Here is a 14,951-nt window from a genome sequence, read left to right on the forward strand (position 1 = left end):
AAGACGCGCCAGCATTTCTAACAAGTGACCACTCCACACACCGTGAGGTAAGTAATCCTTGGGTCCGTGAATCAATAGCCCGAAGGAGATGCAATGAGCCAATGCACTTTGCATTTTTCGGCCAAGAGTTCTGCCTTCGTGCAGCAAGCCGGCATAATCTTGAGATTCAAGAGTATTAAGGGTATTATTTCACCAGAGACTTCGATAATAAGAACAACTATCTTAGCAGAGTGGTCCGGATAGAGTCTGAGATGTTCGAAAAAAAAACATCTCGAAACCTAAACCCGTTTTTCCTCCTCTTTTCGGACAATATTCGCCTCACTGGGAGCTAAAAAAATCTACGACGAATATCGTCTTGCGCTGGTCAGGCCCCTTTTCCAGGGAGGGCATGCCAGCATTACCAAAGACCACTCCCCACACCATAGGGTAAGTGATCATTGGGTCCGAGAATCATGTGCCCTCCAAGCGCAGTGAGCTAAAAATGACATCCTTCTACATTTGTCCGGCTAAGATAAGAGAGGGCATCATTCCACCAAGGACTCCAGTAATAAAAACAATCATCTTGACAGAGTGATCAGGATAGAGTCTGAAAAGTTCGAAGAGAAAATCTCGATATTTTATTAGATTTTCCTCTTTCTGGACGACATTGGTCTCACCATGAGCTAAAACCTCCACGACAAATATTGTCTTGCTCTGTTAGCTTGTATGAGCTTGAGGGTGGGGAACGATTAGTTCCAATAAATTCGGCACTTCTCTTTCTTCACAACAGATTAAATATCCTCGGAACGTAGGACAGCACCGGTGTCTCGTCAATATCGTAAAAGTGCCGTAGATGGTAGTGAAGCACTATTAGGGCCGCGTTATGTCGATGGATATAACCTGGAATATCAGTTGAACCAATGAAGATTTACCTGTGCAATAGAAAGAGGTTATTGATAATGCTATAATTTAATACGTTAATCCGCACGGCAGGATTCTAAAACTAACTCATTATAACGTTTACATCGGTCTTCATTGACAGTACTTTCAAAATTTCCGAGTTTAAACTCAGAATTTAAGAAAATTCCGACTTTGAAATCGGAATATACAAAAAATTCCGAGATTGAAGGGTCCTATGAAGGTCGACAGATGCAACTTATACCTAAATACAGTTATTTTTTTGTGATGTTATCTTGAGTTTGTTATCAAATTCTTGAGATTCTAAGATGTTCTATCGTATTGATTATTGAATGACGTTCTCCTTTGGTGATCATTGAATAATGTTTCCGTTAACTGAAGAGGACATTTTCAAAGGTACAATGTTTGATTTTACCAAAATTTTGTTTTCATCTGTTTTGTAGTTCTTCATAACATAGCATGATATTTCAGCTGACAGTGTAAAGGGGATTATTCAAGATATTATATAAAAAAACGATTCGACTATCTATAGAATTTCTATAAAAACAGAATTTCCATTCCACAGTGATTTCGATTAACTCATTTCCCTTTAACTCATTACCACGAAAAAGCTACTGTGTTAGCGAACATGTCATATTTTTTAAATAAAGTTTGTGGAGATCAAATCGTAAGGTGCAGTGTATGAAAATGTATGTATGTATGTATGTTTGTAGCACCAAATAGATATTGGTAAAATTTAATTTTATTATTCAATCAAGACTTTGATTGCCAATACGAAAGTGTATTTATTTCCTTGTTGGATATAAAAAATATATGTCCTCATCTTATCGAACTTAAATTTCTATTACATAATTATAAGTAAAAGCGATAGGTTATTCAATCCCTTTTGAGCAAATGCTAATAGTAATTATAGTTTTGACCGTAAGCAAGTTTCAACTAGGAGTTCAAAATAATTGCTACAAGTAGTACACAATTAGTAATACAAAAATTCCGTTTCAGATTTTGAATACCTATTGGCCAGTTGCTAGATCAATGATATCAGAAATCATGAAGCAACTTGAAAATCAACTTATTTTTAGAAATTTGTTCAAGGCTCCTGATCCTTAACCATCCATAATTCTCTCTCGGATACCTTTTCCATCAACCTTTTTTCTATTATCGACTGCCTATTGACAAAGACCAGAAATCCAGTATTTTGCTTTGGTGACGACAGCATATTTGACTCTTCTTTCTATTTAGATGATCGAATACTTATCTGAATGTTAACTGCCCTTGCACATCTTTGGCGACAATATCGAATTGGAGGGACAGTAACCTATTAGAGTGTACAATGAACTCCTAAACAAATTTGAATCATATAGAAATAGATTGAATGATTTGATTAGAGCGGCTAAGTATCATCATTATAGAAGTGAAGTGGAAAAAAATTTGAGTTGTCCGTAAAATATCGAAATAATATCGAAAATAGGAGAGCTGAAGTGGAAATAAAAGAAATTAAACTGGGAGATAACATGATTCAAGACAAACAACACATAGCGGAAAAGTTCAATGAATTTTTACCAATATTGGTGAAAACCTGACAAGCAAAATAAAATGTGAAAGAAAATGTTTACATAGGAGAGCTTTGAATTCGCGTTATTTTTATCCAGCGAAGGAGTACGAAATGATTAAATTCATCAAAGAATTGAAATCAAATGAGGCACAAGGGATGGATGAGATTGGATCGAGCACACTCAAAGAATGTGTTTATTGTCTTACTAAACCTCTTACATACGTAATAAACAAATCCCTAAAAATTGCTGTAATTAAACCAATTTATAAATCTGGAGACAGGCATGATGTATCAAACTACAGACCCATATCTATTCTCTCAAATATCTCTAAAATCTTCGAGAAAATTATAAAAGCACGAATAGTAGACTATACCAAACGAAGCAGCTTGATTTCCGAGAAACAATATGGGTTTATGAATGGGAGATCAACTCGAGACGCTATAGCGGATTTAATTAAAAAACTGTACAACGCTTTAGATTCGAAGGAGCCCACCATTTGTCTATTCGTTGATCTCGCAAAAGCGTTTGATACCGTCAGCCATCCAGATTTACTAGAAACCCTCGAGAACATCGGATTCAGTGGGATTACACTTCGATTGATGAAAAGCTATCTTGAAGACCGAAAACAATGCGTAAGTATTAATGATGAAATGAGTACTAACAGATATGAGGTCCCCCAGGGAACAGTGTTCGGTCCAATTTTGTTCATTATTCATATCAATTCTCTATTCGACCTACCTATTCATACTGAGATACCTGTTTTGCTGATGATACTGTATTCTTCTGCAAAGAAAAGAATTGGGATATCTTGAAAGAACAAGTGACATGTGAGTAAACTACTCACTGTAAATCTAAACAAAACCATGTACACACCTTCCACAAGCTACGTATCAAATCTACCCAACTATTCATCTATAGATATTCGAATATCATATGATATAGTACAACTCCAATCAACCAACACAGTTAAATAAATATTTAGGTATTACGCTTGACAGTAACTTGAAGTGGAACACGCATATAAATAATCTGACAAAAAAACTGAGATATATGGTATATAAATTTAAATACCTAAAAAACATCCTTGACCAGAAACATATTAAAATTCTCTATGCATGCATTAGTAAAAGTTCATCTGTTGTATGGTATTCTCGTATGCGGAGGAGTCACTAATCATTACCTTAAGAACTTGGAGACACTCCACAAGTGGATTATCAAGATCATTTTGAATAGACCCTAGACTCACCCAAGCGACGATCTATACACTGAAGCCGAACTGATGGACATACGACAAATTTTTGCTCTAACATTACTGGTATATCAACGAAAAAATCTCAAAGATGCTAAAACTGTTGATCACTTACATCATACACGTTATAGAATACATTCGATTGAAGTACCAAAAATGTCAAAAACTATTGGATAGCGCAGCTGTACCTATCTTGCTCCTAGGTTATATAATGTTATACCCGCCCATATCAAAGATATAAACTCCCTTACTCCCTTCAAATCTAGATTTGAAAAATGGTTAAAACAAACTTCCAGGAAAGATTCATCACTGGATCGATATAAAAATAATTAATTACAAGTATACAATTGTAATTTTGTATGATTTCAGTGTATACATATTGAGATGTATGTATATATGTGAATGATTGTGTAAGTGTAAATATGTTATTTTCATGAGTGTGTTTAGGTATATGTACATATATATGTGGGTTTAATGATTGTTGACTAATAAAAAAAATGCATTGTAGGCACAAAGGTCACAAATAATTTTGATACCCACGCCCCATTTATTTGCCTATCTGATAAATCCACTGATAATTGTATTATAAAATCTCATATGTTTTTAAACACTGTAAATTTCATTGAATGGTAAATAAATATTATCATTATTATTATATTCTCACTTAGAAGGTAAAAGTGGCGGAACCAGGTACAGTAATGTCAGGATACACATCAATTTCGCTATTTGCGTTGATCAATTTGTTGGGTGGCAAACTGTAGACATTCAGTACTTACAATCATGTGACTGGGATGACAAAGGTAGCTTCTCAGAAACTGGAAACATTATTTCCAATTAAAAAATTGTATATACCTCTAGAAATGTCATGCACATGATTGAAGACTCAAACATCGCAGCAAGGTTCTTCTTCGTCATTGGTTTTATATCTTTGCTTCCAAAGACAGGAAGTAGGCCAATCGGAGAAAGGTTGGGAAGTTGTCTCTATTCAATAGATATCTTCATATGTCCGACTAACAGCCTGGCTGCATGCTTGATTTAACCGAGTGCGATATACCTGTCAGTTCGCTATAGACTACCTCTGCCCATGTGCCCTTGGAACTATTCTTTCTTTAGCAAGAACTCTTTGGAGAAGGGTTTCTTGTGGAAATACACTTTTTGGGGCGGATTTACAATCTAAGATTTGAATTCAGCGTAAAGATATCTCAACAAGCATAAAACCTAATTGTTTATAGATAACTCAATAGAAGGCGTTCGAGCAGCCGATACTTGTATCCCTCCTTGGAACTAAAATAAACTTCTTAAGGCGTGAAAGAAATCCCGAGGTCACTAAGTACTTTCCTCATACCTTTCTACCTAATATACATAGTGTAAGGTTACTTGCGAGAAACTGAAACGTGAAATCTCATCAAGAACGAGATCGACCCGTACCCACCGTGTCTGTTCTTCGTACAAAGAATGTGCCTTTTCATGTATTCGTGGCCTTCCTCGCCGAAGTTTTTTATTTCGTTGTTTTCCTGCTGCTATCTACACAATTAGCATGTTTAATGAGGCCGCATTCGACCTTCCGAGGACATGCCTATTCTAGCGGCTTCTCACCTCATCCTCTCCTGATTGGAATGGCTTTCGTTGTTGCCAGATGTAAACTCGTTTTATCTGTATCGTGTACCGAGTGAGCTACCGTTAGTACGGAATCTAACGTCTCGACGATAATTTAGGAAAGGACCCAGATGAGCCCCTCGCGATTAGCATGGTTTTTATATGTTTGAATGTGGTTGATAACGTTTCTTGAAGAACACAAATTATTGTAACCTGAAATAGAATTATTAAATGGGTTGAAACAGCAGGTGAAATGTCTTTGTGAAAAAATTTCAAAATTGAAAAAAATAAGAGAAATATTAATAAATTGATGGATGTAGCCGTTACTACGTGGTAGGAAATCATAATGAAGAAAAGATAATTGAAACTTTTTGTTTTTTTACCACTTTTATTTGTAACTAACATTACTGCAGTTTTGTCCTATAAGGACATTTTCAAACGTATACATTAAACTAACAATAATTGATTACATTAGCCCTTATATAACACCACTGTAGGTAGATAATGATAAAGGTATTTAGCTTGAATGAGTACCTGAATTTTGTTTACTAGTGACAATGTGGATATGCTAATTTGGAAACCGATGAGTAAACAAAATCGATTTGATCATGTAACAGGCAATGTTTATGCTTGTGATTTTCCAAGGATTCCAAATAATTGAGTTTGCAACCATTCCTTGCATAGTGCAAAATTTCCGTATCGTGTAGATTCGGGAACTTGTGGTTGCATGCCAAGGAATGGTTTGAAAACGTCGAATCATTTTTACCTAGTCTGAAGGACTTCTCATGTTCCGCATACTGTTTTTGTAAATTTCGACCACATTGTCCCACATACACACTATTACACTCCGGACACTTATAAACTTATAAACTCCAGGTTTCTCCAACTTGTCCACTTTATCTTTGGCATTAAAAATGAACTTATAACCTGGCATGTGGTCTGAATACCATTTCCACATTTTTTTTTCTGAAGAAACCCGCAATTATCTCTGTTCTTTTACCAAAATATGTTAGAGTTATCCATTTCTTGATTTCATCAAGATGATGAAGTGGTTTTCAAATTATCATATCCACATTGTCACTAGTAAACAAAATTCAGGTACTCAATCAAGCTAAATACCTCTATTATGACTTACAGTGGTGTTATATTAGGGCCAATCATTGTTAGTTTAATGTAAAAGTTTGAAAATGTCCTTATAGGACGAAACTGCAGTAACGTTAGTTACAAATAAAAGTGGTAAATAAAATAGAGTTTCAATTCTCTTTCTTCAAGAGAAATATTTCAAACCATGCAAGATGCTTCACGACGTTTCGATTGCCATTGTTCACAATCATCTTCGAGTATTAAGTGGTCTATTTAGACAGTGGAAGTCTGAACCTCTAACTTCGATATTTGTTTTAGAATATCAGTTACAGAAGAAAGAGGTATGAATGAGAAACTCTTTCGACATGGATTCATTTTTGGTTAATCTAATGATTTCAATTCCTGTTCCGACGTAGTGGGACAAGTTTATCGTAAATTCAGTTCAAAATTGATTTTTAGTAGCTACTACTTATTCTCAATTCATTCGAGAATATTGAAGATCAGGCCTAAAAAACGTAATTTACATTATTTATTCAATTTTACTAACTATCTCTATTCTATTACATCTACAACTCTGTATTTTTCCTAATTAGTACGAGAGGGAGCTTCTGTTAATTCTTCACGGTTTTTCATATTGTATCTTGGTTTTTGGAATCACTTTCAGCTAAAAATCACGATTTGGATGAGAGAGAATCAAACGTCAGTCACCTGTATGGCGCGATGGCGATTTTTTACTTTTGTTAACGATACAAATACCCCACTTTCTGTGAGAAATTTGCAATTTGCAATTTAGTCCAAGATCCCAGAGCCCCCAGTCGTTACTTATTTTGAGATAACGAGTTTAGTGATCCAATAATTTTTCTGAAGGAAGGTTGGTTTGGTAACAGGATACATTTTTCTTAAAAAACAATTGTTTTCTTTCCGACGTTTCGAATTTAATTTCATTCTTCTTCGGGGTTCTGTAACAATGAATTTTCCTAAACATACATCCCACAAAACTTATACGATTATTATCGTTTCAATTTCACAAGAAATAATGAGTTCTTATTTAAATGACTCACCGAAAAGTAGTTTCTTCCTGTTGATAACATAAGTATTTTGAAAATCATCAGATATATTAGGTACATAATAAAAAAAAACATTGCAACAAACAAATTTTTGAGATAACACCAACATGAAACGACCTAAAATAAACGAATGGCTTTGTCTGTGATTCTGATAATATGGTGTCTGTCTTTTTATCAATGACAAAAAGAATAAGAATTGAAAAAGGGAAATTATTTAGGTTTTTTATTTATCAAATTGAAATATGCAGTAGTATTAAGGCCATCAAGATCGCTTCTAGTGTTAACACTATCGTATTTCAGGATATGCTTTATTTCACACAAAAGTCTTGGATAAATATGGTGAAACATATAGAATAGTTAAATGATCAAAATCAAAAAATGTCCATATTCTATTTCATGTTCAACGAGGGCTGTGGGGTTTTTCATATTTAGTTTCTTAGAGTATCTCATGTGTTCTGAATCTGGTGTTTTAATATACCGTCCGGTTTGACCAACCAGTTGAATGCAAAAATATTTGGCATATGATTTTCGATCAATACTTTTCTCCTTCTATGAAAGATTAAGAAAGATCTCTTCGAACATGAATCGATACAACTGGAGTTTAACATCAGTGTACCCGATCACGATCGCCTAATTTCGGGAAAAAATTAAAAAATATTCGTTTGAACAGGCTCTCGTTAGTTTTTTATACAACACTGGTCTACAGAAGAAATGGTACCATTCATTGGTAACAAAAATATTTTTGTGAACTTCCAGAAATATTACTCTTTTACCGTCACTAACAATACAGTATTGAATATTACTGAAGTTTTATCCCAACACCAAAGCGTTATTTTTAACAACTCGACACGTGTTTCAATCACCAAGTGATCATCTCCATGAGGAAGATTAAACTAATATAACTAATATTTTCTAAAAAATATGTAAAAATCAGCTCTGAGACTTTAAGAAATGTAAGTACTATGTCACCTACTTTAGCACCTGGTACCTGTAAACTGGCCGTCGACCCAGGCTAGCAGGTACACTGATAGTACGTACTAATACTACATTATTCTGAGAAAATAAGTAACTCTTGGAATCTTGCTCTATTAAATAAAAACTCATTATTGATTATAATGACCTATTTTTTAAATTTTATTTGCGATGCGGTTCGTAAATCTGACTGATCCATAATTTCCTATTTTGCAAATAGCTGAGCATTATTTTTTAGTCTAAAATTAGGCAAAAACATTAACTGTATGATTTTCAAACGGTACTTATTCAAATGTCCCCTTCCTCTCGGGCGTGTATAACCCGGAAAAGTGGATGAAGTTGATGAATGATGAATTTAAATCGGATGTATTCTGTATCAATTTATTAGGGTTACCAATGAAACCTTCTTTTACAAAATTAATGAATGATCTGGCTAAAATTAAAATGAGCACCAGTAACTAGTTATTTAGTGATTTCTATTTTGAAAAATTTTTTTGATTTTTCTGTGGACAAGTAGATATTAAGAAAACAGAAAAAAGAAACTGAATAAGGTATGGATGTGTAGATCATGCAAAGAAGCAACTTTCCAGTTTGTGTCTGAAAGTTGCTTCTTTGCAGGATCCACACATCCATGTATAGAGTTATTTATTTTCAAATTGATTACTTTCTTTGAAAGATTCCCCTTCAATTCAAATAAGACCCTTCATATTATTTCAATTGAAAAAATCAAAGGATCTGAAAAAATAATGTTGATGGAATTACTCGTATACTTCTACATGAAGCAATAGTACTTATTCTTTAAATTTTATAACACCTAAGTATATGATTTCCGATTTTGTCGCGGAAAATTCCATCTACTACAATCCTTGTATCATTTCGATTTAAAAAACGAATTTATTGAAAAAATCGCGTTGTTGGGTATATTTAAATCGTTCCAATTCAAACGATCAAATCTACCAACAAATGGCATTGCTGGGAATATTTTTACATGAACAAATAGTATTTCTTATGTTTCATAACACCCATAAGGTCTCCGATTTTGTCGCGGAAAATTCCACCCCCACAACCCTTTACATTATTTCATTTGAAAAAAATCTTAAGATCTTAAAAAATAGTCTTGCTGTGTATATTTTCCACATTTTCCTCTCTTGTATAGTCCCCAATTTTGTCATGGAAAATATAAGTCTTGAAAACTATTATTCTGGACATTCATTGATTTTTTCTTCCGAAAATAAAAAATATCAAAATTAATCAAAAGAATGAAATGAAAATTATTAAATTCAGGGTTTTATCGCACTTGTCAGTAATACGCTATAAATTATGCTCATAGCTATTCAAATTCGAGATGAGTCGGTTACATTGTAGCTGACTGAGTGATGAAAGAAAATTAAATCTAGCCTTTTCGCTCCGGCAATATTTGGAAAATTTTTCAGTTGCAAGTATCTACTTTGTTAACAGAAATATTGGAAATCTGTTCATACTTTACCAATGGAACTTTCAATGAGCAGTAAGAATATGTTCCTATCATTTTCATCCTGGAACTCACCAACTTGTAGTAATTTTTTGTTCGACAATACTCACACCATATAGCAAAATCAAGTGATTTCAATTTTCCTGATAATCATCATCAAACTATATTTTTTATTGCAGCCCTAATAATACCCAATTTTCGAATTCTCCTCAGATTCTCCATTATCGTTACTCACTCAGAGTTTGAGCGCCATCCGCCATATAGGTTGTTTATGGTACTCAATTATTTAATTAATCTCGAAGGTGTTTAGCATTTTAGCAATTTTTACAATGGATAAAAAGACCGAACAATGAATTTGTCTTAAATTTTGCATTGCAATTGGAATTTCGTTTGCCGAAGCGCTGAAAATGTTGCATAAGACTTATGCTGAATTGTCTTTATCACAAACACGTGATTATGAGTGGTACAGTAGAATTGTGCCCTCAACTGAACTTCGCATTAGTAAAGTAAAGAAAATGGTGATTGAAAATCGTTTAAGTCTGAAAAAGATAGCCGCTGAAATGTATACGTTCCACGAATCAGTTCGAACCATTTTGAACGCGTTGCCGTTCGACTAGTGCCAGAAGATATGAATTTTGTGCAAAAACTCAATCACGTGCAGGTCGCTGAAAACATTTTAGAACAAGTCAATTCCGACCCCACATTCATAAAATGCAACTGACGGTGATGAGACATGGATTTACGAATTTGATATGCAAACCAGCCAACAAGCTTAGTAGTGTTGCCTTCCAACTGAGCCGAAACCGAAAAAGCTTGTCAGAATCAATCAAAAGTGATGTTAACAGTTTTTTCGAATACTTGTGTTGTGCACTCGAAATTCTTGCCAGAAGGCGTTTGAGTGAGCAAATTCATCGTGAAAAAAACTAATGGATTTTGCATAACAATAATGCACAATCTCACAAGGCATTATTATAAGCGAATTTCTGCCCAAAAACTCAACAAACCGTATCGAACGGCCACCGTATTCGCCTGATATGGTACAGGTTGATTTTTTCTTTTTTTCAAAACCTAAATTATCACTTCCAGGCACCCGTTTTCATTATATAGATGACATAAAAGAGAATTCAAAATTGGGCAACATATAGATTAAAATGGGTTGAAATTTGTTATCCCATTAAATAGGCTTAATAAATATTCTAATACTATTATTTTATGATGAAATATTACCTGAATTTCAATTTTTTCGAACTACATAATTTGATAAAAGGGTTGTAGGATGTGCAATTTTCCGCGACAAAATCGACGATAATATACAGTGCACTCCATTTAAAACGAGCCTCCCTGAATAATTTTTGGTGCAATGATTTTCAGGAAAAATAAAAAAAACACGTCAACAATAGTGTACAGGGGGACACATTTTTGACATTCACATTTGATGTTACTTCCCCTTTCACATTCCCAGAGCATGTCACCAATTTTTTTTTAATGGATCACCCTATATTGTTTCACATTATCAGATGCTCCATGATGAGCAGATTTCAACAAAGTATAAAACATATGGTTCGGGAGCTACAAATTATTTGAGTTGGAAACGAGCCACCCTGAATAACTTTTGAAACGATGATTTTCAGGAAAAATAAAAAAACAGGTCAACAATTATGCATTTTTAAATATTCGTTTTAGAGACAAATATGGAAGCAATAAATCAGAAAAAGAGATTTTTTATTAATTCTTCATTCAAAATCTGATGACTTGACAATGAGAAGAAGAAAATTTTCTATAGTAAATGTTCGAAAACGTTTCCACCAACTTCCATACAATGGTACAAACGAGCTTCGATTGACGCCCTCGCATGGTTGAGAATCTATGTAATTATTTTTCTGCAATGCCTCATGATATTCTCTCTCAAATCTATTTCATACACTTTAGACTTCAAATGACCTCATAGAAAGAAACCTACAGGAGTGAGATCCGGAGACCTTGGTGGCCATTCTGTAGGACCTCTTCTGCCAATCCAGCGACCAGGAAAATGATCTAAAAATTGTCGCAGTGTAGCTGCAGAATGAGAAGGTGCACCATCCTGCTGAAAAACTATTCTGTTATCGAATAAATTTATATTCTCCTCAATTGCCCTTTTGATCTGTTTAAAATCTGTTTTTCCGTTATTCAGCTGTCGCCCCCATACGAACGACAACTTTCAAAAGTTGAGAACTTGTGCGAGCTAAGGACTAACGAGGTCTTACCTTTTAACGTGTGATTCCTAACACGGTATTATTCGATTCTCCAACATATCCAAATATTTATCACTAGTTAAATTATCATCGATAAAAAAAAGGCCCTTTCATGTGGTCAAGTGAAATTCCTGCCCAAACATTCAGTTTTTGAGATCGTTGGGTATGAACTTGACGATATAAATGAGGATTCGTATAATTCCAGTATCGACAATTTTGCCCATTCATCTCTCAATTGAAACTAAACGTACATTTATCTTAAAAACAAATTTTATGCAAGAAATTTTGATGCAGTGAGACTTTCACAAAAATCGAACAAGTCTAATCTTTTATGGATGAAATTTGTACTTCCTAAATCTCGAGGTAACTTAGTAAGAGATTGATAATTTTCTATTAGTCCAACGTACCCTAAAACTGCAGTACAAATAGGTTCATCATGGACAACTCCTGAACGGTAATGATTTTTACTGTTAACAGATCCAGTTTCCATTAGTTTGTTCAATAATTCCGAAATGTATTTGTGTCGTACATTTTTGCCTGGATGATTTATCATTGAACAAACGGGCAGCAGCTCTAGCACTATTTCAATTCTGGTAGTACAAACACACTATTTCAATCCGTTCTCGAAGCGTATCCTTCTCAAGAATTCACAAAAACACCAATTGTAACTTCACATGGTAGGTAATCGGTATTGTAGAATGAGATAAATACAAAATGAAGAGAATATCGAATTCAAACTTAACTAGGCAAAATATGACTTTTTTGAAGTATACAAAAACACCTACGAAACCTGTCTAACAAATTGTACAGAAGTTCATTCAGGGTGGCTCGTTTTCAACTCAAATAATTTTTAGCTCCCAAACTATGAGCTTCAGACCATAATGTTTTCTACTTTATTGAAATCTGTTCATAACGGAACATCTGATAATGCAAAACTATTGATCCATTAAAAAAAATGGTTACATGCTCTGGGGGGGTGCGATAGGGAAAGTTAGATCAAATGTAAATATATCAAAATGTGTCCCCCTGTATACTTTTGTAGAGGTGTTATTTTATTTTTCTTGAAAATCATTGTTCCAAAATTTGTTCGGGGTGGCTCGTTTTCAACTCAAATAATTTGTAGTTCCCCAACTATAAGCTTCAGACCCTATGTTTTACACTTTGTTGAAATCTGCTCATCATGGAGCATCTGATAATGCGAAACAATATAGGGTGATCCATTTAAAAAAATTGTGACATGCTCTGGGGGTGCGATAGGGGAAGTATGCTATGCTATGGTTGACGTTTTTTTCAAATTTTTTTCTGCAAATCATTGTACCAAAAGTTATTCAGGGTGGCTCGTTTTAATTGGAAAGCAATGTATATGATGTAACACATGCCGAATACTATTGCTTCGTGTAATAATATACCCAGTAGATATAATTTTTTGAATCCCAATGTTATAAATGGTTGTGGGGGATGGAATTTTCTGCGACAAAATAGAGGACCATACAGGTGTAATAAAACATGAGGAATACTATTGTTTCATCTGAAAATATGCCCAGCAGGTAAATTCGATCAATTCGTGGCTGGAACGCATGCTGCCTTAACACTGGTCCCCTGTACGCCATTTTACAAGCGCCAACACTGCAGCTGTTGACCCTAAAGCGACCTCACCCATAATATTTCTGCATTCCCCAGAGCACCTAGAAATTCCTTCCACATATAAGTAATAAACAATTACCGGTTGCACTAGTATTTTTTTTTTGGCTGATAATAAATTGAGTTAATGTTTCCAGAACGAATCTATATTATGTATTATCTCGGTGCTGATTTCATTTCAGCTTCGTTTAACTTATTCGAAAAAAAAAGAGTTTGAAAATTTTAAATAGAATATGGCTATTGACATGAATGAACAAAATATCTGTCAGATTATCTGAATAAGCACCCTATACTCTTGTTTCCTATTAATAGTGAAAAGTAATAAATCCTCATTATTAATGTAAAACGCCAACAGAATGTTCCAACAAAAATTTTGTGATTTCGTTATGACTTGCCACAGATGGTATAAACGGGTTTATAATACTTTACCTAGTCCACCCTATTTTTGTATCGTGAACGGGTCGCAAACAAAAGATTTTGTGAGCGTTCGGATAGGTAATTACGTGCAGTGACGTTCGTTTGAGTACTTGAAAAAAATACTTTTCAAAACTAATAACTACATTATTTACGAGAAAGAAAGGTTTCGGAAGTAGAAAGCCACAACCTTTCTTTTCCCAAAAGTATTCTAAAATGACGTCATCCTCTTCTACAGCGATAAGTGAAAATATCTCTAGTATGCCTGATTCAATCAGGTGAGCTGTGCAAAAGTAAAAACAATTTTGGGTGTCAAAAATACAATCTAATCTATCAATTATTGATGCGAGTGTTCCATATTTTTGTTACAGACATGCTATCTTAGTGAAAGTTATTGCTTCAAGGCTTTTATGACTTGCATGCCCATCACATATCAGTAATACTTGATCATGTATACTAGATATTGTATGTGGTTGAACATGTTTTAATCACTTTACAAATACGTCAGAATTCATCCATCTCGATTCTTGAGTCAATCCTGAGTCAATACGCGAGGGACTGTGGCTGCTCTTCTTTTTGAGGTTCAACTTAGTACACCTCGAACTTCACTGTTTAGGAACTCTTTCATTTAGAGAACTGCGTTTATGTGGAGTATGAGAACGTTTTTCCAAATGAATTTAATCTCCAGCGATTCAAATCCAATGTGAATCACAACTTTCGCACAGGCACCGCTTTTAGAACGCCTTAAGGATTTTTCTGTAATGCTTCTGTTTTGTC

General features: G+C 34.4%; 1 protein-coding gene across 2 annotated transcripts in view; it reads left to right on the forward strand.

Moving 5' to 3' along the window:
* The window catches only part of Hr39 (Nuclear hormone receptor FTZ-F1 beta), a 146,023-nt gene that overhangs the window by 21,292 nt on the left and 109,780 nt on the right, over positions 1–14,951 (forward strand). The window lies entirely within an intron of this gene.

The sequence above is a fragment of the Leptinotarsa decemlineata genome, unplaced genomic scaffold (genome assembly GCF_025532065.1).
Source record: "Leptinotarsa decemlineata unplaced genomic scaffold, Ldec_3_MD MMD2_tig00000199_RagTag_RagTag, whole genome shotgun sequence".
Classification (NCBI taxonomy): Eukaryota; Metazoa; Arthropoda; class Insecta; order Coleoptera; family Chrysomelidae; genus Leptinotarsa; species Leptinotarsa decemlineata.